The 22675-nt window shown below is 44.4% G+C and overlaps 1 pseudogene; it reads left to right on the top strand.

The window, feature by feature from the left end:
* LOC136491936 (tyrosine--tRNA ligase, chloroplastic/mitochondrial-like) overlaps nt 1-22410 on the top strand; it is a 28381-nt pseudogene extending 5971 nt beyond the window's left edge.
* Nucleotides 22411-22675: the final 265 nt, after the last annotated feature.

The raw sequence follows: 22675 nt of genomic DNA, 5'->3' as shown, positions 1-22675 counted from the left end.
GCAAGAGTCCCCTGCTCAGTTGTCTTTGGCAATTAGGCTATGTTCTCTTGCGCTATGTTTTGATCTTTGGATCGCCTCCTTGTTGATTCCTAACCTTGTGACTACCTTTGTTTGCTATCCCTCCTTCTCATGGTGCTTGCTCCTATGCAACCAAATTTGTGCCACATGAAAATTCTTGTGGGTTGTATGTCCAGTAATGGTGCCACGATAAGCGATCTATGGTGTCACGATGAAACTGAGAGCCTCCTATGTGTGCACACACAAGGCTGTGCTGCTTAGCACGCACTGGTATCGAGGTTTCTAGTCAGGATCCATTGCGGAACTACACTGATGTGTTATTTTCATGTGAGCTCCTCCTTGGTTATCTCTCCTTATCATGGCAGAAGATCTATATATTGAACCAGATGCAATAGGACTCCCTTTTGAAGTTGTCTAAAGGGTAACCTTTGTAGAATAGGTCATGGATAGGAATATAAGCAGACTGTAAGAGGTGGTAGACAAGTGACTCTACTTGACGGTCCCTATAATGATGTCGGTCATCTAGTGAGCAACTCATGTCATCCCCATTGGATCAAAAGGGCACACAACACTTAAAGTTAGACAAATTATCAGTTGGATGCTAAATGAACCAGGATATTATGTCCTATAATAGGTCACTTGGTGCTTATGAGCTTTCTATCCAAGTCTTGACCTTTATGTGCAAGATGATCAACCGACCTTCATCGGTGTGACCCCTTTCTGCTGACTTCAATGGCACCATCTACTTATGCTTCGACCACAATTCTTATTGTTAAGAGTGAAGATTTGGAACCTTTTTGGTGTTCAGAGATAACTGATTAGTTGCTAGTAGGAAGGTTAATCTCTGGCTAGGTAATGACTCTTTGGTAACTACGAAGGCCAGATCTCATAGAACAATGTTAAGCAAAGAAACAACAAAGCCGATCAGCGATGCTAGTACTGCTTTCTTCTCTAGGCCCTGTTTCGTCAAGTTAATTCCATCTTGGGCAATCACATGGTGTCGATGTTTTACCACCGATAGCCTACCACGGGGGTACCCGGGACAGTTGTTCGGGCTTCGGCGAATAGCAGAATTCGGCGGTTTACGCAAAGAGACTCATGATTTATACTAGTTCAGGCCCTTGACTTGGTCGAGTAATAACCTTATGTCCAGTTTTGGTGTTAGCCTATTTGCGTTGTATTGCTCTGAGTATCAGGTATCCATTCTCCTCTTACAATGGGTACCCTCGCTAGCCCTTTATAGTCCAGGCACTGAGAGGTGTTGTTTGTGTCCTATTTGGATACAAGGTTAGAGTCCTAAGCTACGCTTCGAGCGCCTTTCCTTGTATAGTTTGAGTTGGAGTTTCGGTTTTGCATGTTGCTTTGCTCCATGTTCTTCTTGGCGATTGGGCTGTAGGCCTTGTTACCAAGGCCTACCTCCTTGCAGTATGGTCTATGGGGGGCCCGTAGGGTTCCCCATCGACACATGGGTAGTGCAAGATGCTATATCAGCTAACTAAAGAGCTAGAGAAAGCACTTCCCTAGTCTCGGTTAGCATCATTAGGTATATGGTGCTATCAAAGGATTTGTTCAAGACTCTATTGGATGAAGCACATAAGGATAATTAGAAACATTTCCTTATCCAGTAGGACATCTCCTCCACATGAAGTAGGCATTGTGCCCTGCTGAAAGCTCTAGTTTGGTTTTGGTGAATTGATGAAACCCTAAGTGCTAACCTAGTTTATCAAGTGATCATGAGATAGGTAGCACACTCCAAGTGGTGAAGCAAATAAAGATCATAACATGATGATGATGCCATGATGATGCTCAAGTGCTTGGACTTGGAAAGAAGAAAGAGAAAAACAAAAAGCTCAAGGCAAAGGTATAAACCATAGGAGCTATTTTGTTTTGGTGATCAAGACACTTAAGGAGTGTGATCACATTTAGGATTGATAGCCGTACTATTAAGAGGGGTGAAACTCATATCGGAATGTGGTTATCAAAGTGCCACTAGATGCTCTAACTCATTGCATATGCATTTAGGATCTAGTGGAGAACTAACACCCTTGAAAATATTTGTGAAAAATATGCTAACACATGTGCACAAGGTGATACACATGGTGGTTAGCACATTTGAGCAAGGGTGGAGACATTAGAAGTGAAAATGAGTTAGTGTCGCTAGTTATACAGTGACCGGACGCTAGACCTCTGAGGGACCGGTGCGTCCGGTCATGTGTAACAGTGAGATGCTGGCATCGGTCATATGACCGGACATTAGGTCGCTCAGCGACCAGATGCTGAAGGGCTACACCAGTCGTGTTGTCAGATGGCACAGTAATTAGGGTTAAGCATCGAACGCTGGGCTATGTCCGGTCAAGCATGACCGGATGCGTCCGGTCGGCAAAAACTCGTTTTGGACCCTTACTGTAAACGACCGGACGCTGAGGGTTCAACGTCCGGTCAGCTCTGTTGGAGCGTCCGGTCAACATGTCGACCGTTGAGATCAAACATTCCCTATTGAACGCAAGAGACATGTGGCCGCCATCGAGCGATCGGACGTTGAGGAGCAGCGTCCGGTCAGTTGGACCGAAGCATCCGGTCACCCCGATCAGTACCCAATGAAGGGGTACAACGGCTCTATTTCATAGGGGCTTCTATTTAAGCCCCATGGCCAGTTCAAGCTCACTCTCTTGGCCATTTACATTGACATAGCAACCTTGTGAGCTTAGCCAAAGCCCTCCCACTCATCTCCATCATTGATTCATCATCATAGTGAGATTGGGAGTGATCCAAGTGCATTGCTTGAGTGATTGCATCTAGAGGCACTTGGTGTTCATGTTTCGCTGCGGATTTCGCTTGTTACTCTTGGTGGTTGCCGCCACCTAGATGGCTTGGAGCAGTGAGGATCGTTGAGCGGAGGGTGGTGATTGTCTCTGGCTCCGATCGTGGTGATTGTGAGGGGTTCTTGACCTTTCCCCAGTGGAGCACCAAAAGGTACTCTAGTGGATTGCTCGTGGCTTATGTGATCCTCATCTTGTGTTGGTTGTGCGGCACCCTATTGAGGGTTTGGCGTGTGAAGCCAATTAGCGCGTCAACCTCCAAGTGAGTGAATCACCACAACGAGGAGTAGCTTGCCGGCAAGCAAGTGAACCTCAGTAAAAAAATCATTGTATTCATCATTGATTCCAAGGTGATTGGTCTTCATTGTTATTCATCCTTGTGATTGATTGGTTTCTTCATCTACACGGTGGTATAACCTTCTTGATTACTCTCTTTACTTTATCATAAACTAGTTGACAAGCTCTTTAGTGTAGCTAGTTGTGAGAGCTTGCTTGCTTGGTTGGTGTGGCTCTTTAGTTAGCCTTTGAGAGCACACTAACATAGGGTAGTGTCATAGCTATTGTGTGAATAGACACTATCTAAACTAGAATTGTGGTAGGTGGCTTGCATTTTGAGTAGGCTAGCGCAACACTTGCTTCGCCTCATAATTGTCTAACCATTTTGTTAAGTGTTGTTGTAGAAATTTTATTAAGCTATTCACCCCCCCCCTCTAGCCATTAGGACCTTCCACCTGCAAAACGGCCCACAAGTCTAGTACTTGTGTATCATTGAGTTGGTGTCTAAATCAACAGTTGAGGTTATTTCCTAAGAGGCATGTAAGGAAAACCCTAGCCTCCATCCTCAGCGAGAAAGCTACCACTGTCATAAAAAGAGTTAAAGACTGTGAACACACTTCCCAATGTGTAAATCAAAGGAAAGGAAGAGCCCAAATCTGTTGAGATTTCATGGCACTAAACCGGTTATTTTTAAACCAGTGATTAGTGGCTCAAACATGGTTGAATTCACACCAAACTTGGTGATCTCATTCCTCGCTTAAGGTACTTCAATGTCTTAAGTTAGTTTGAGGATTGGTTGAGTAAAGCATCAGATTTGAGAGATGTTTTGATAGTTCAGTCCCAAAATTTTAGAACAAAGCAGTTTTGGTAGATGATTTTTTAGATAGTCAAACAGTGTTCGTTTGAGCTGAATTTTGGTCAGTCATTAAAGGACTCTTAGATTTAAATGCCTACCAAAATTTGTGCACAATGGAGCAGTAGTTTGCAGGATATGAACTGATTATCGAGAGGTACAGAATCTATGATTTCTCTGCTGACTACTAGCAACCCTCATATTAGTAGGTTGTGTTTGTAGCTCAGGTCATGTCGGCAATGTGATGATTGTTAATACTTTAGATGCCCTAGAGAAGACTCCTGGCACACCTTTGTGCCTTGATTTTGCCCTCTCATATCAACAATGCATGAGCAGTCAAGGTGTTCTACAAGTTAATTTGTGAAATTATGAGTCAAAAACAATTTGAAAAGTATCAAACAACAGATTTCATACTTTGATTTTGAGTTGTTGATTGACATTACAAAGGAGGCCTCAATGTCAAAAGTAGTCCAACCAGGCTAATTTTGCGACAGTGTAAGTTAACCCAACTTACTGCGCCACTGCACCATGAAGGCAAATTGTGCTCAACCTGCTTAGTAGTGTACTATTTTTCTAGTCGGTGTATACTTGCAATTTTCGTTGACCTCCAAGCCTCTCTATCATCCTTCTTCAATAAGGATTTCCAAGGTGGACTTGTTCTTTGGTACCTTCCATGTGTTTTTCCCCAAGAGGTTGCATCAGATCCAACCAGATAACTGTTGCCGCTTGTATATGAGGATTCCCTCAAATAAGGATCGTCGAAAATGATGGGTCAATAGAATCAGCTATCACATTCACCACTCACTCAATGGACTTAGATAATATAGTGTATCATTAGAGAAAGAGAACTACACACATGGAACATTATATAGTTTTCCATCGGGTGGCATCTGAGTGATTGAACAGTTACAACCGACATAGACATTGTTTATTGGTTAGTTGGTTTCTTACAGCCTTGGAGGATGATTATCCTATCTATGATCTCATCCCTTATGAAAGGTCATACCCAAGCTACTTTGATAGAGAACTGCTTTTCGAGCTTTGTGAATGAGTATGGAACCATTATAATGAGTAGCTTTTTGAAGCTTACAGTCTAATGCTAAGTTCACATGGTCCATGTTATATTCAATAGGGAATTAGAGATTGTGGGTGATTGGTTTATGCTCCGTAGTACTCTCTAGATCCCAAGAACGAAGTATTGTGTTGTCGTGGATTCCTCTCAAAGTAATAATACTTCATGAAAGCCAACGAAGGAAATTCTTCAGACAAAACTGACTATGAAGAGCAAGTATCAGAAAGTGTCTTGACCAAATTAGCCTATCTGATACTCTGAAGTTAAGTAGCCTAAGGCTATCACTGATGTTGGAAAATGGATGACATGCTTCTCTTCCCTTAAAAGTCTTTCACAATGAATCTTGGGGCGAGATTCTCATAAGGGGGGAGGGTTGTAATACCCTAGGTGTTTTTCACCAGTTAAGCAAATGGGTTTGAGCTCAAACATGACATGTTAAGTGGTGATGAAGGTGTCAAGATCAAATCTACAAGAGTGAGCTCCAACTTAAACTTGGACAACACACCTTTACTTACATGTGTACCCTTGTCAAGATTATGCAAGAGTAATGTTAAACATGTTCATTCCATGTACATTACATCAACATGCATCCATCTAGACTAGTGGAAAAGTTTTATGAAGTTTGGAATCAAGAATTCACATGAAATGATGCGTTACATTCTTGCTTGAATTGCACTATTAAGTGAATGGAATTATAGGTCATCAACCAAACCTTGCTACCTTACCCAAATGACTCTAAATGAACTCTACAACAAAAGTCATGAAGGGTTCGTGTTGAGCAGAAGTCAAGAAAATGCCTCAATCGGTCTAAAACTCTAATTTAAGCTTTACTGTGATGCTACTTTGACTTGGTTTGAACAATGGCTTAGAGTGTTTGCATGGCAGTGGAACTTAAATAAAAGTTTAAGTTTGAGTGGAGTAGAATAAACTTTGTTTGTGGACCAAGAGCTAGATCAACTTATAAGTAAGTCAAACCAAGGCTCAAACTTTGAATCTACTGTTGTTTTCAGAGTCTGAAAATTTTGCTAAGTCTAGGTTAACTGAAAACTGAATTTTCAGTTTCATGAGCCCTATTTTGCAGCCCTCTATCTTCCAATATAATCCAAGTTAGATCAAAAATCTTTAAGAAAAGTTGTAGTCCTCATATATCTCTACAACACTGTGCAATTGGTTTAGTTTTTCATCGCATGGTTTAGGAGATAGAAAGGTGAGAAAATGGAGGTTCAGTCAGTTTTTCAGGCATTTTCTAGCTATCCTGGAGCACTTAGATGTGGCCAACCTATACATATACTTGCCGCCATGTGGCATCCCATGCGTGCGCCACTCGCTAGCTCGCCCCTATTCATCTATTTGAAGGATCGGCGCTATGTCTCTCTCCCTCTCACTTGCTCTACCGCTCTCTACCTGTGCCGTAGTCACCCTCATAGCCTCGTCCCATTCTCCATGACATGCCCATGCCATCTTCAATAGCACCGTCCCCATTGCCTCCGAGAACGTCTACCTCTGGACCGCCACCATCACCGCTTACGCCAGGCACGCCTCGTCCTCGCCGTTGACAGTGAACAGGCGCTCGTGCTGTTTCGACTCATGCTCCAGCGCGACATCCCTCTCTTGAACGCCTTCATGGTGAGCTCCATGGTCAGGCCGAGGTTGGTTGTGGCTAAGCGCGGGCCATGCATGGGTGCGGCTAGGTCGGCCCTACCCTCTGCTTCTTCTCTGCTCTATGCAAGAGGTTGAAGAAGAAGGACCCAGTTGTAAATAGAAACTTTTTCATGTGTTCACTTTGCATAAATGCCAGACACATATAATTAGATATATGGGCTTAGTTGGTTTCTGAGATGTCCAGGGTTCCCAATGCAAAAGTATTTTCCTTTTTCGGTTTAATCTTTTCTTTTGCAGATTTCGGTGCTAAACTTTGGAAAATTGTATTAATTAGTAGAAAATTTGTAAAATAACAAATGTGGACTTTTTGGAATCCTTATGAAATTATATATGCAGTAGACCTATGATATGGCATGTTTTAGTTTAAAGATTTTGCTGTAAAAATATATTTATGCAGGTTAGGTTTTGAATACTAGTTGTACTTGTCTTTTTCATAAATGTAGTTGTTGCGCTCAAATAAATGTGAAAATTTTATGGTAGTCTAATGATGTTATGTGTATACTGTGGTAAAAATTTTAGGAGCTTAGGCTTGATAGTTTAAGAGCTATAAAAATAACAAATGCCATGTGTTGCTTTGCTCATATTCTGAATAGGCCTGCATGTTTATATTAATTGGCTCAGTTAAGTTATGAATTGTCGCACCCAATTTTGCATAGTAAAACCAAGTACTCATATATGTGCGCCCAGAATGTCCAAACACACACATATATCATAAATTTCAATAGCATCAAAGTAAAGTACTTATTACATCGCATATCTCATCACAATGTTAATACAAAGTTTGCTCAATGGCAATATTATTACAAACACAGCGGAATATCTAGCCCATTCTACCATAGGGACGCCAACTGGTGAACATCTCCCTAGTAGTCCTAGACATCCTCTAGAAACTCTTCATATCCATTATATGTTACCCATCCAGGATTTTCATTGGATGTAAAGCAAGTGTAAGCTCACCATGCTTAGCAAGTATATCAAAGGGATCTATAAGGCTCAAAAGGCAAGACACGGTTTGACTACGGTTCACAATTTTAGTTGTTCAAGTTTTAGCATCCTGAATCACTACTTTAGTGAACAATCCCAATTCCCAAGTGATAATAATATATAATCAAATTTATCTCAATTCCCATCCATCCACAGTAACCATTAATCATGAAGGATCCAGACCGCTCGTATCCATGAGCACGGCTGTTATAACAGGTCAAATATTTCTGTAGAAATTATACAACTTTACCCACCGAGCCATGATTCCCAATGTTGTGGTTTGCAAAGTCCACTACACCTCTACCTAGGAAGTGTGGTAGGGTTTCACTACGTAACCCTTAGCTAGTCGCACTAACAAGTCATAGCTGCTAAGGTTTCAGCCGTCTAGCCATATGTGTCCCTCCTCTAGGAGTGGCAAGCATGGGCATGCGGCACGGTACACACACCCTAGCAGGTAAGGAAACATACCAACTAGTGCCCCCCTCTTGCCCTTACGAAAAGCTATAGATGAGCTAGTATAGTCTAGTTAATATGTTAAAGTCAGAGCCATATGACACTTGAGGTTGTACGAAAACCTCCTAGGTGGCCGCTTTAGGATTGAGTCCTTAGGGAGAGGCCCTAGAGTACTCAACCCCGTACTCTAGCCCCCTTACTATTGCTAAAAAGCTTCATGTTATCATATTGCATAATGTCTTTAATCATGTTTAACTATTATTCTATGTTAAGCATTGCAGCATCTATCCAAAATGCATATCCAAACCCTAGGTAACAAGGATATGTGGTACAAGTAATCATCTAGGTAAAGTCCTTAAAGGTACATCAAATTAGACACATGCATGAATATGAAGTGTAATAATTCATAGGTACAAGGGGCCTTTGGTACACTTGCCTTCTTCAAAGTTGTCCTAGGAGTACTGCTGATCCTGTTGTGGGTCCTCGGCTACCTCAAAAAGCTCACCCTCTAATCATGTTCCAAATCACCAATCAAGCATCAATCCAATCATTACATGCATACAAGATAGACTTTTATTAAAATAGTACACCAAATAGTAGAAACATAAGTTGAAAGGCTTATAAATCTATTCTACATACTACTATGAACACGTGAGCGAAAGAATCACTTAAATCGGACTTAAAACTCAAAAGTTACGCATGAAATAAGGTGCAATGGCATTTCTATAAATAAACTAAACTTATTTTTGAATTAAAACAATTAAAATATGAATTTACACGGCTACTAGAGTGTGGGTACTAATTCTAGAACACACAGGGACCTAAATAAATAAAAATAGGACTAATTTGTATTTATTTTGAACTGTTATGGACTGCGGGTTGATTCACCAAAAATAGAAGGGGTTTTCTACAAAACTAGCATGGCTTGACTATGGTTTGACCATGTCTGCTGACTGGATGACACATGGCATGCGTGGACTGGTACGGTGCACCACGTGTGCACGGTGGACACGTTGACGCGGCACCGTGGCCGGGCCCATGGGTCCACGGTGGACCAGTTATTCCTCGAACTAGTACATTAAAATCTTAGCCGTCCAGACAACATCCGATGGCACAGGAGGCACGAAAGTACTTCCGCTGGCCACATCATACCGTCGGTGAGCACGCCATGGCCGGCGGCGAGGCAGACACAGCGACGGATGCCGGGATGGCATTCTGGACCTCCCCGATCGAAGCCAAACCTACTGGAATGATCTACAGGCACGTGCAAACATGTTGGAAGCACTACCGAGGCGAGGAATGTGCTAGTGGGTTAGTTCCACGGTAGTGCCATGGCCGACAGGGTCTGGAGGTCATCGGTACGGCATTCTAGAGCGCAAATCGATGAACTAGAGGCACGGGAAGACGAAGAAGCTCACCGCAAGTCGATTGAAGGTGGTCGAGGAGTCCAGGAAGGTTTCCAAGGCACGGGTCGTCAACGGCGATGGCTAGAGAAGCAGCAACGGCGTGGGTTAGGGTGAATCCTAGCATTCCGTGACTAGAACGTGAAATTGGCATTACCTATGGCTGCGGGAGAACACGATGGAGCTTGAGGTCACATCAGCGACGGCGATTGAGGCATGAAGCAGTGGCTACGGTGCGGTGGTGGTGAGCTCGAGCGTGAACAGAGGAAAGGGGAGAAGGAGGGCATCGAGCTCAGGTTTTATAGGAGGGATGGGGTATGGTGGAAAGAAGGGGAGTGGGGCGCTTGGGCGGGATTAGCCGCCTGCCTTGTAGGAGCGACGATGTCTACTTACTATACTTGGCAGCGCCATCGACAGGTGGCAAAGAAGGAAAGAGTGCCGAGGAGAAGAAAGGAAAGGGGCACCGGGTGGATGACATGTAGGGTCAGTGGCGCAGTGAGAGAGAGAAGGGAGGGCATACGGGTGAAGGCCGAAGCGGGCTTGTGGGCGTGCGGGGCAGTCCGAGCTAGGCCGTGCGGTGCCGAAGCAGGCTGCGAGCGTTCGGTGCGCGCGCAGGAGAAAGCGAGAAGGAGGGGAGGCGTGCGGAGCGGGCCGCCGAGTGGGCCGTGCGGAGCAGGAAAGTGGGAAAAGAGAAAGGAAGAAAGGGGAGGGCTCCTGGGCCGCTAGGCAGGCCGAGCCGGGAAGGGGGAGGAAGTGAAGGGTTGGGCTGGTTCCTAGGCTGGGCTGAAAAGGAAGAAAATCAATTTTTTCAAAATCAAATCCTTTATGTTTCTAGCTTTCAAATCTAAGCCAAATTCAAATCAAATTCAAGTATAGTTTCAAATATACTTTCCTATTCAAAAAATGGACAATTTTGTTAGGCTTTCCAAGATAAACTTTACAACTTTAAAAATACTTTTATTTTCTAATTTTCTTTTCTTTTATTTCAAAGCCATTTTCAAACCCTTTTCAAAAACATTCCAAATTACTTTGGAGTTTTGGATCAACACCACTCATCATGATAAACTTTATGCACCAAGATGTATGCACAACCAGTTGCTAAACCTTATGATGAATTTTAAATTAATGAAAATTTTTATTTTCTCATATTTCATGTGCACAAAAATTCATAAATAAATCATTTTAGCTCTATTTCAAAAGAGGAAAATTTAGGGTGTTACATGAATCATTCCTTGATGACAATAAATGAGTTGTAGTACTTTTCTTAAGCTTTCCCAAAAACTAAAGAGCATAATTTTTTGTTAAGTAGATTTTTCGTTATAGTTGCTTAAATTTCGCTGGCTATTTCTGCCCAAACCCAGACAGGGTTGCTTTATTGGTACTAAGGGGGCCTTTTAATAGTATAATTAGCTCTAGGTCTTTATAACAAAGTTGTTTAGAATTTGCTAATATTTCTAAAAAGTCTAGAACCATATTTATTGTACATGTATAACTCTAGTTATAGTTGTTTAAAGTGGCATGTCAGATTCTGTCCATGTTTTTGGACAGAGATGCATTCATTGGAATAATTGACCTTGTTAGATATAGAATAATCATAAGATTATAATAATAAAGTTGTAGGTAACTTCATAAGATTTTTAAAAAGTTATGATTCTTGTTTGTTGGAGGTCTAGAACTTCAGTTATGCTTCTCTGAAGATCCTATCAGTTTTCTGTACCACTGCTGTTTGGGCTGCATGTGCAATTATTTTTGTGGTGTAAATAATGTTTGATGTGGTTGTAGTGAATACCAAAGTTGTATATAATTTTATAATCTTGCTTGTGTTCAAATTTCATGACCATAGGCCTGATAGTTTAGGAGTTATGAATTTGACAAATGATCTATCATGTTTGGTCTATGCTCTGTGCATATTTGAAAGATTTCATTGTTTGACCTAGTTAAGTATGAAATCACATCTTAGTGATAATATAGAAGTTATAGTTCTTTCCTTAATATTTCCAAATTATCTTAGATCACCCCTTTTGGTGGTCTAAATCTCTAGTTATAAGCTTGTGAAGTTGCATGGCAGAATCTATCCAAGTCTGGATAGAGGTGCTTGATTGACCTTGTTAATTGTGGAATCACCTTGTGATGATAGTAAACATATTTTAGATAATTTAATAAGATTTCTATAAAGTTAAGGTTCATGCCTGTTTAATGTCCATAACTCCAGTTATGCATTGTTGAAATTACTACTACTTCTCTGTCCTAGTTCTGTGCAGATCTAAAACATTAGCATGTTTGACCTAGTTAGCTTTGGAATAAGCTTTTGGCGATAGTAACCATGTTGTAGGCAATTTCATTAGCTTTCCAGAAAGTCTAGGATCACCTTCTGTGGTTGTCTAGATCTCTAGTTATGGGTAAAATAAGTGACTATTGTGCTGCTGTCTAGATTTCTATACATGTGCTAGGCGATGGCTTTAGCTTGCTCTTGTTTTGGCTAAACATGTTGGTTAGTTCTTGATCAATGCATGGGTGCCATATCTGAACTTAAGTTTACTTGTGTGCCATGCCAAATATGCTTGCTATCCCTCTATAATAGGTTGTGTGATGTTTAGTTAAATAACTCTAGGTGTCTATGTCTTGCATGATCTTATGTTTGCCTTGAATGCTATTATGTGATGCATCTTGTCTAGTTCATAAACTCAGAGTCCCTCATGGACCTGCTTCCCAGCAAAAGCTCAGCCTAGTAGACGATGTTGTGAATGATGTGCAACTCCTAGGCCAGCCCAAAAACCTAACGACAGGCTAGAAGGGCAATCCAGTCTCCAACAAGAAGGCCCTGCCAAGGAGGAACCATGCTCGCTTCCAACTCCGGCCTACCTCTCCGACTGGAAGGCTTGGCCAAGGAGGAACCGTGCTCGCTTCCGACTCTGGCCTGCCTCTCCAACCGAAAGGCCTAGCTAAGGAGGAGCCACGCTCACCTCTAACTCCGGCCACCTCTCTGACTGGAAGGCCTAGCCAAAAGAGGACCAACGCTCACCTTCGACTCTGGCCCGCCTCTCCGACTGGAAGGCCTGGCCAGCTCGTCTCTGACTCCAACGCTCGCTTCTAACTCTAGCCCGCCTCTTCGATCGAAAGGCCTAGCCTAGAAGGGATGACGCTCGCCTCTGACTCTGACTCGCTTCTCCGATCGAGAGTACACTGAACCTCTGCTTATAGCTCTTCTCCAACCAGAAGGCCAGAGCCAACTAGGGAATGACTGACCAGAGACGCCCGCTCGATAAAGACCTAGAAAAAGGATAGAGCAAGTAAGGCAGGTTGCTCTAGTCAAACACAATATCAGGGACTGTACCCTACATACCTGCAGGATAGTACTATCAGGCCATGTCAGGAGGATGCACCGCAACCTTCCAAACATGTCAGAACACCAACAGTATTATGGGCATCGACATTTTATCCTACAGTATGGTAGGTGCCGACATTGGCCATACCAGAAGATCACGATGGAGCCCACCACATGCATTCGGACATCAACAGTGTTGTGGGCGCCGACAAATCGCCTTGTACCCAATAGCGTGGGCAACAAGACTAGGACACACACTCTCTTTCTCTCACTCTCTCTCTTATAAAGCCATCCCCTTCATCTATAAAAGGGGATGCGCTCTCTCCAAAAAGAGAACGACTCTCGGACAACGATTCGACCTCTAGAATTGATACACGAATGATTCGAACAACCTACGATTCAAACGATTCCAACAGAGCATACGCTCAAATACTTAGCACACATAGGAGCTCCCATTTCTCTTGGCCCTTCGGTCTAGAGTCCAACCGAACCTCTGGCACCCCCATCTTACTCCCTCTCGTTTGTAACCCCACAGCAAACTTTGAGCACCTGGGCTCAGGAATAAAGTCACCGACTGACTCAAACTGGACATAGGGCACATTGCCTGAACCAGTATAAACCCTGTGTCATTGAGTGTTAGGCCACATCCGATCACAAGGTATGGCAAAACTACAAATATTTACGTGTTGATCACTTTCTGCACCGACACATCTCATATTACCATTCTTCATATTCATGCACTTGCATCTTGCATCTCATCTAGGTACGCTAGATGCACCACATGAAGGATGTGATGATGGAATCGAACCAGAAGACGGTGTTGGTGGACCTTTCCCGAAGATGGAAGGACCCTTGGAGTACATGCCTGAACAGGAGATGCTCGCTAAGCAAGTGTCATCTAACAAACACTGACCTAGTGTTGGATCATAGGCAAGCCCTGGAGCATTCTAAGCCTCATATGTTGTTACAAATATCACTTGAATCCTTTATGTTTGATGTATTAGGTTATAAGAGTTGATTGGAACCATTTGATGCATATAATTTCCTTGTCCAGCAATATATCTTTAACCCTGTGTAGATCTAGGATCGAATATATGCTTAGCCATGCTTAGACCAATAGAAGTCGGGTGATTTCCTGTCACCTATGAGATATAGGTGGATACCAAAGCACGGTTGGCTATATTTGCTATCGTGGAAAAGAACCATGGGGTAATGTAAATAGAGGCCGAGCGGAGTCTATGTGTAGGATGACTCATGTGATTCCGTCTATGCCGATTAAGGACCGTACCATTGTTGGCGCTTCTGACAAGATTGAACGCATGCCTCTCACTTAGCTAGCCGGATAACTTATTTTAACCATGAAGCCGAGTAGCTCAACTCAGGCTAGGCCCCGTTCTATAAAAGTGTGCACTCTAGATGGTAGTAAGGATGTGTGAGGAGCCAAACATGAGCCAAAGGGCTTGCTGGGCCTAAACATCCTCGTAGCTGGTTCTCCCTAATTGTGCGGCGCTGGGCGAACCCACGAAATGTGGACCTAAGTTGTACCAAAGGTGACCTAAGACTACCTTAGCGTAGGTATGTCTGGGTTTGTGTTAGGAATAAATTTCCAGCTGGTTGAAATCGATTGGAATCGCCATCTCTCTCGGACAGTGAGAAACAATATCGTAGTAACTGGATTATGGAATATAATGGTTATGATGAACATGGAATTATTACACTGGCCATGGTTACTATTGTTATGCTACTAAATGCTATACCACATGTTTAGCACAAGTTAGTTGCTAATCTAGAGATGATAGCTATAATTAACTTGATGACCGAATTATAAAATGTATAGTTAAATTAGTGGCTTTTTATGTAAAATGTTGTTAAGCTAGCTCCACTAATAAAGCCTTGCATGATCCTTGGAGTTATTTTATTTTTGGTTTATGACGGGTAAGTCTAGCTAAGTACATTCGAGTACTCAGGGTTTATCCCACCATGTTGCAGGTGAAGTTCTCGATGTGCTGAAGATGGTGGCTAACCACCGATGGGCTCAGTGACTCTATATTTATTTCTCATCTATATGTGTTTAGCAGAGGATGTCACTTATGCTAGCAATGTATTTGGAACTTATATTAATGTAATCATTTGAAAGCTATGTTGTTTTCACTAATTAGTTTTGAAACCCAAACTTGTACTATTATTTGTGAACCCATTTGTAATATTATTTCTACTGCAACTCTTTATATGTGATGTGTATTTGCTTAATCCCTCGATCTTGGTTATGATGTTGATTTACCGAGGTCCTTTGTGACACTCGGTAGACTACCAAGTTTATATAAGTGAAAGTATGCGCGCGTCAACGTGTTAAACAGGGACAGCCGTACTTGATCTTGTATAAATTGGGTGGTTCTGTCACAGCGGCCACGGCGGATGGGGCCCTCCATGCACTGGAAGGTGATGTTGGAGCGGCACCACGGATCCATTAGAGGCGGGAGCGGATGAATACGAGCTCAACGGCGATGAGGATGCGGAGGCAGGAAACCCTAGCATTGGCGGTGGCATAGCTAAGGAGGTAAGGATGCAGGTGTGCATATGAAATACGGAGGGCTAACCCTTTGGTTTTATAGGGGCGATGAGTGCGAGGAAACCAACCGCCTGCCTAGATCTCCGTGCCCATCGCGTCTAGTCACCACGACGAGTGCGCATGCAACCTCTGGCCATCCCCTCAGAAAATGCGCCAGACATTTTGCCTCCTCGAACGGGCCATGACCTATCACAGTTAAGAGGGATACGGAGCTAAAAACGCTCCTATGGTCCATCTAGGCCCGAGAGTTCAAAGGTTGGCCCACCAACAGGTTTGACAACTGCTCTGAGGCGCCTTTAGAGTGAGGGGTAGAAAGGGATGGGCCCGCTAGTGGCCAGTACCCAGGCGCACAAGCATCACAGGCATCCTAGCCAACGTTTGAGTCTCGATCGAACACAATCCATGGTTTTTCCTCAAAGAAAGGTAGAGAGCCCTCGGGACCAGTCGAACAGACCCGAGAACTATATGAATTGACCGCTAAGAATCTGGAGTCGGTCACCAGCTGACCCAAGCCAGACCCCCACGAATGGGGTGCTGGGGTCCCACTCGGACTAGCTCGCTAATAGCTCACCGAGCACCATGGTTCGTCCATAGAGCAAAATCATGGCACGGCTTAACCCCTCCGTTTTTATCAGAAAAACGCTTGAGAGAAGATGATCACAAAGACGAGTCAACCCTCGACTGGACCCCTGCTACATGTGGGGGCTCGAGGAAAAGTTGGACTCGCAAGGAGACCGAACATGCGGTCGCAGAATGATGGCGGCTCGATCAGACCCTAGTAGGGGTCAGAATCAGGAGAGACCTTCCCCAACCCCCCGAATCTCACGGCTATACCCTCAAGAAGTCTGATCACGACAAAAGGGAATCGTCGTCCTACCAGAACACGTCATAGGCTACAAAAGAAGGCCAAGGCCCTCATAGTCCTCTCATCCGAAAGAGCCTCCAAAAGAGTATTCTACTCCTCCACATGCTCAGGGGCTACACCCACTAGGTGCGCTCGCACGCACTCACTGGCAAGTCAAAAAATCCCCCAAGCGATTCTACCCGAATCGCCCGGGGGCTCAGGGGCTACTAACGGGGACCAATATCAGGATACCCGAAGAGGAGGAGCTAATGGTCATCAACACTGATTTACCCGAGCAATCAAGTGTGTGACTACAACTTCAACTAGACCCCAGGTGCGCAGGCTCTGCCTCGCCCAACAGCTGAGGCATGGGTCTCGCCCCGACCGACCCCTAGGGCGCGGGCTTCGCCTCGCCCGACCGCTGGGGTACAGGCTCCATCTTGCCTGACCCTAGGGGCGAGGGCCCTGCCTCGCCCGACCGCTGGGGTACGGGCCTCGCCTCGCTCAATAGCTGGGCGAGGGTCTTGCCTCACCCGACCGCTAGGGTACGAGCTCTGCCTCACCCAACCTCTAGGTTGGGGACTCTGCCTCACCCGACCACTAGGGGGTGGGCTCCGCCTTGCTCGACCCCTCAGGCGCGGCTTCCGTCTCGCACGATGGAAGCCCGTATCGCCACCAACCACTACGGGTCAGAAGGTACAATGCAAGGTCAAACTTCTGGCACCTGGTAGGGAGAAGGCATGTCTTAACGTGACCCATGGTCATGACATGTCACTCCAGAGGATTCACATCGCCCACAATGATGGATGCGTGATCACTGTGCTATCTACTCCCCGTACGGTCGCTGACCAGCATGCGGGTTCGCCACATCGCCCACTAGGACGAGATGGGACGCCACGACCAGCTGATGACGTCGGGGCATGGCACCAGTAGTGAACAGGAGCCTGGCGTGTAGCCGTCCCTGTCACCATCTACAGCGTCGGCGGGACCCGCATAAAGGAGAAGAAGGACCCGGCGTTCCTAGAGTCATTCTTCTCCTTGACTTTTCTCCCTCTTTCACTCTATAACCTGCTTCTCCCCTTGGACTATAAAAGGGGAAGCAGGACACCTCATGAAGAGGAGGTCTGAGCACGGCTCTATATGCCTTAGACACCTATGACATCCGAACACATCAACACATCCACACACTAGAGACTTGGGACATTTTTCCTCTATCGCCCGTTTGTAACTCCTACTACAAACTTTCAGTACCGGTAACACGAGCAACAGCAAACTGGACGTAGAGATATTTCGCCCGAACCAGTATAAACCCTTGTGTCTTTCGAACACACCATCCGAGCCGGACACATCATCTAGAAATTTACTAGTCGGTTACTCAAAACACCGACACTTTGGAAGCAATGTAGGAAAAGCACGGGTAACAAAACAATGAACAATGAGGTTGGAGCTCATGTTTAGTTTCCTCCAAAATTTCTTTACAATGGTCCAAGCCATAGGAATTTCAAAGGAAATGGCCCCGTTCGCTTCGCTGAAAAAACAAGCCGAAACACTGTTCCGACTGATTTGTTGTGAGAGAAAAACACTGTTCTGGCTAAAAAAATAAGCTAAAAAGTACGGATTATAAGAGAAGCGAACAGGACCAATGTTGGTAAACATTCCTTTGTTCCAAAGGGTGCCATAGGATTTTTTTTTCCTATATGATTTAGATCCTTCAAAATTTCTATGTTTTTTCTCCATTCCAAAAGGAGGCCTTACTGGGAAATGGAAAATTATCGGTTCTGAAAAATTGAGTATTTTGGCTTTTTGGTTATTTCGGTTTAGTTTCTGTCCTAATTAAACTAACAGAATATTTTTTTATCAGAGGCTAAGACAACAAAAAAAACGGTGTTTCTAAGATAAATTTGGGCAACAATTCCTCTTCTTTTAGATAATAGTAACTGATAAGAAAGCAATATATAGCAATATAAGAACATAAATACACATCATTTCAACACATGGCATATCACACACAAAATTTAAATACAGTAATCTGGTTTAGGGTTAATCGACAGTAGGAACCCTGAAAGATTTTTTCAACCGATGTAGTAGCATTCTATTATTTGTAAATTTTCCAATCATGGCCACTAAGCTCAAAGATTCATGTGTTTCCAACTAAATTGCAATAGTTATTTTTTCACATTTAATGCTCCTATGCGTCCAAAATGGCAGGGAGAGAGAATCTTGTCCCGTGATCCGCCTTATTATTAGTTAATTGTTATTATATCCCACCCTAGTGTGGCCCTTCACCAACGCAAGGCCGAAATCCTCTCGCTCGTCCGCCATGGGGGCTGCCTCCTCCTCGCGGCCTTCCTGGCCCGCACCGTTGCCTCCTCTCGCCCCACACCCACCCGCTTCGCGCACTCCGCCCTTTCCACCAACGGCCATGCCTCCGACTTCCCGCCTCCACCGCCGCGTCGGCCGGCGTCGTGGACGTGCTCATGAAGCGAGGGCTCGTCGAGGCCACCACCTCGGAGGCGCTCGCCGCGGCGCGTGCCGGGGAGCTCAAGGTTTACTGCGGCTTCGACCCCACCGCCGAGAGCCTGCATCTCGGCAACCTCCTCGGACTGGTCGCGCTCTCCTGGTTCCGCCGGTGCGGCCACACCGCCGTCGCGCTCATCGGTGGCGCCACGGGCCGCGTCGGCGACCCCTCGGGCAAGAGTTCCGAGCGCCCCGAGCTCGACAGTCGCTGCCGTCGAAGCCAACTCCGACGCCATCAAGTCCCTCGTCGCCCAGATCCTCGGCCGCGTTCCAGAGCCTGCCCACCAGTTCCCACCGCGGTCAAAAAGAGCAGCCTTTGGCCAATTCAGCTGCGGATTCGTCACAGAGAATGGGTTCTTTCGTGATCCTGGACAACTACGACTGGTGGAAGGACATCACGCTGCTGGATTTCCTGAGAGAGGTGGGCCGTTTTGCACGCGTGGGTACAATGATCGCCAAGGAGAGCGTCAAGAAGCGTCTCGCGTCAGAAGACGGCATGAGCTACACAGAGTTCACCTACCAGCTGCTGCAGGGCTACGACTTCCTTTACATGTTCAAGAATATGGGTGTCAATGTGCAGATCGGGGGCAGCGATCAGTGGGGGAACATCACAGCGGGGACTGAGTTGATCAGAAAGATCTTGCAGGTCGAGGGGGCGCATGGACTCACGTTCCCGCTCCTGCTGAAGAGTGACGGGACCAAGTTTGGGAAGACGGAGGATGGGGCAATCTGGCTCTCTTCGAAGATGCTTTCTCCTTACAAGTTCTATCAGTACTTCTTTGCGGTGCCAGACATCGATGTCATCAGGTTTATGAAGATCCTGACGTTCCTGAGCTTGGATGAGATTCAGGAGCTAGAAGACTCGATGAAGAAGCCTGGCTATGTGCCAAACACTGTTCAGAAGAGGCTTGCAGAAGAGGTGACACGATTTGTTCATGGCGAGGAGGGATTGGAGGAGGCATTGAAGGCAACTGAGGCCTTGAGACCTGGCGCTCAGACACAATTGGATGCACAAACAATTGAGGGGATAGCAGATGATGTGCCTTCATGCTCTTTAGCTTATGATCAAGTGTTCAAGTCTCCTCTTGTTGATTTGGCTGTTTCCACGGGTTTGCTCACTAGTAAGTCGGCGATTAAGAGGCTTATTAAACAAGGTGGTCTGTACTTGAATAACGTTAGGATTGATAGTGAGGATAAGCTGGTTGAGGAAAGGTGATATAGTTGATGGGAAGGTGCTCTTGTTGTCTGCTGGAAAGAAGAACAAGATGGTTGTGAGGATATCTTGACTACTCTTACTTGTTCTTTATATCTGATTTTAGCCATTGAGGAGAAAAGTAACAGTGCTGAGTCTTCAAACTCAAATGAGCTGTCTACGAGCATACAGAATGTTATATTGGAGAGGTTGAACATACATTCTTTTTTGCTCTGCTCATTTTGTCCATGTGAATTTTTTGTGTGCTATCTTCAGCTTTGAGAATGGCATCTGTTTTCTCATATCATGTTATAGTATCAATCCTTTAGAGGATTCTTTGACCGTCATTAATATCATATCAGGATACAGCACTCTGTTATTTGACAAGTTGAATATATATATTTTTCTGTAACTTGTATGCTATCGTTTCATTCCCCAGGACTCTCTAGCCATTTACCATGTGTTTGGATCAGGGGATGGTTGGGGACGGGACGATCCTCGAAATGGGGCTGTTTGGTTGGGAGTCGGAGGGGACAGGGTCATCCTCTCATCCCCTAGAGGTATGTTCCTCTAAGATGTAGGGTGAGCCTGTCTCTCCGAATCGAGTGGACTGACTCATTCCCCTTCTTCACGTGCATGCGGGCAGGTGAGGAGGACGAGCAAGAGTGCTTGCTCCAAGCACAGGTGTTCAGACGAGCTCCGGCTTTGGCACCGGCGCGTGTAGGTAATATGAGCTCTGGCTTTGGCACTGGCACGCACAGGCGTGAAACGACCTCCAGTGCTGGTGAGTGGTCTAGTGTCAAGGGAACGAGGTGCAAGCCGAGCTGCAAGTGGGCGAGCTCCATCTGCTCGAACCTGCGAGTGGGTGGGTGAGCTCTGACTGAGCTGTTGTGCGGGTGGGGGAGCGGCGCTAGTGAGGGGCGCCGACGAGGATGAAGGAAGAGGAGGGTGTGCACCTGTGAGTGGGAAGGAAGAGGAGGGTGTGCGTCAGCTAGGGTCCTAGGGCGAGCTCCGGTGGGTGAGAGGAAGCGGCATGTGGCTTGAACAAGCTCTTGGTGCAAGGAAGAAGAAGAAAAGGGGAGGCTGACATGTGGACCTCATGATACTAATTTATAATTATTTATACAGGTGATTGTTAAGTGCTTTGCCATGTCATGATACTAATTTCCCACTTGCAAGTACAAAGTATGCATATTGCCAAAACATTGATCATGAAGAAATACGAAACGTTTTGCTTAGGTTTTGATTTAATACTGGTTCATGTTAAATTGTGGTCAAACTTATCTGGTGTTAGTATACTATAGTAGCATTGTCCATTTTTTAAATTTCAAATTGGATAAACTGTACATATAGCATTGACATGCTAATGTTCATATACAAGTAGTTCAGGTGGGATTTCTTTTTTGATCTCATAAGTCATAACTCAGTCAGAAAGTTGCATGCCAGTATCATATTTCAGAACTTCACTGATCATTAGCGTTTGACCATATAAAGTTGCGACTTTATTTTCGTTCCTTATGTAATCAATAAATCATATAAATGATTGATCAGATTATGTTTAGTTTTTCAACCACAATGATGTTGAGTTCTTTTTAGTATTACTAAATGTACATATAGTTCCATGTTTGCATTCGGTTTAGTGACATCTTTTTTCTGCCAGGTTATTTGACATAATCTTTTTATATGCCGGGTTCGATGTGTACTTGAACCACAAATTAGTACAGTGAACACCGTCTATCATTCCATTTCATATATAACACATGTATGTATCGGTGAATGGTAGTCACCCTTTGTTTGTGCTTGAGTACAGGTGCAGAAACTAGATGAGATGGGGATGGGCTAACCCTTTCCCTGAATCTAGCTAACCTGCTGCAGTTGCCTTCTAACCTTGCTTTGCTGATTTTTTTACTGACATTTCTTTTGCAATTTCTGCTCATTCGAGACTGCTTGTCTCCTTTGCAGGTTGTACAAGTATTGTGGCTGGTTATGTATTGCAACAATAATTTAAATTGACCATTCTGGTGAGTATTGGTGTGCTCTTGGCCTTTTGCCAGGATGGAACTGTGTCTCTGCATTTTGGTGAGATTTGCTAAGTTGCAAGTATGTCGACTTGAGTAGGGTAATTTCAATTAATAGTATCTGAGAACTGGTAAGGAAATTTTGTGGCTGAAAGACATGTACACCTAGCCTCTTCAACATAATCATAGTTACAACTTGGTAACATGTGAACCAACTGGTAAAGGTAAACATGTGCTTATTTAAGAGCCATTGTATTTTCTTCTATTGATTTTCATGATCAATTGCTGGGTTATAGATTAAATTTGCGATTAGGTGCCTAACGATTGATGTTGAACCCACAAGCACTGCTGAGGACCATGCCTCTAGCTGAAAGTAAACATGTCAGAATGCCTCAGCTGCCACAAATGAGTTTTGTCATTTGTGTGGGAAGAGATGTTAAAGTTCAGAATTTTGTGTAGGAGGGGATGTCGCAAATGAGTTTAGTTCTGAAAAAGTTTAAGAATACCTTAATCTTGATTCCTTAGAGGGAGGTAAAAAAAAAACCTTGTAAGAAAAACGCAACTCGTCACTGAGGATAGAGGAAGATATTTCCTAGAGCTTCTGAAGTTGAATAAGAACTACTCTAGGAAGATATGGCGTACGAAAATGAATAAGAAGATAGAACGAACG

Source organism: Miscanthus floridulus, chromosome 11 (genome assembly GCF_019320115.1).
Source record: "Miscanthus floridulus cultivar M001 chromosome 11, ASM1932011v1, whole genome shotgun sequence".
In the NCBI taxonomy this organism is placed as follows: domain Eukaryota; kingdom Viridiplantae; phylum Streptophyta; class Magnoliopsida; order Poales; family Poaceae; genus Miscanthus; species Miscanthus floridulus.
This window is presented reverse-complemented; position numbering and strand designations above follow the sequence as displayed.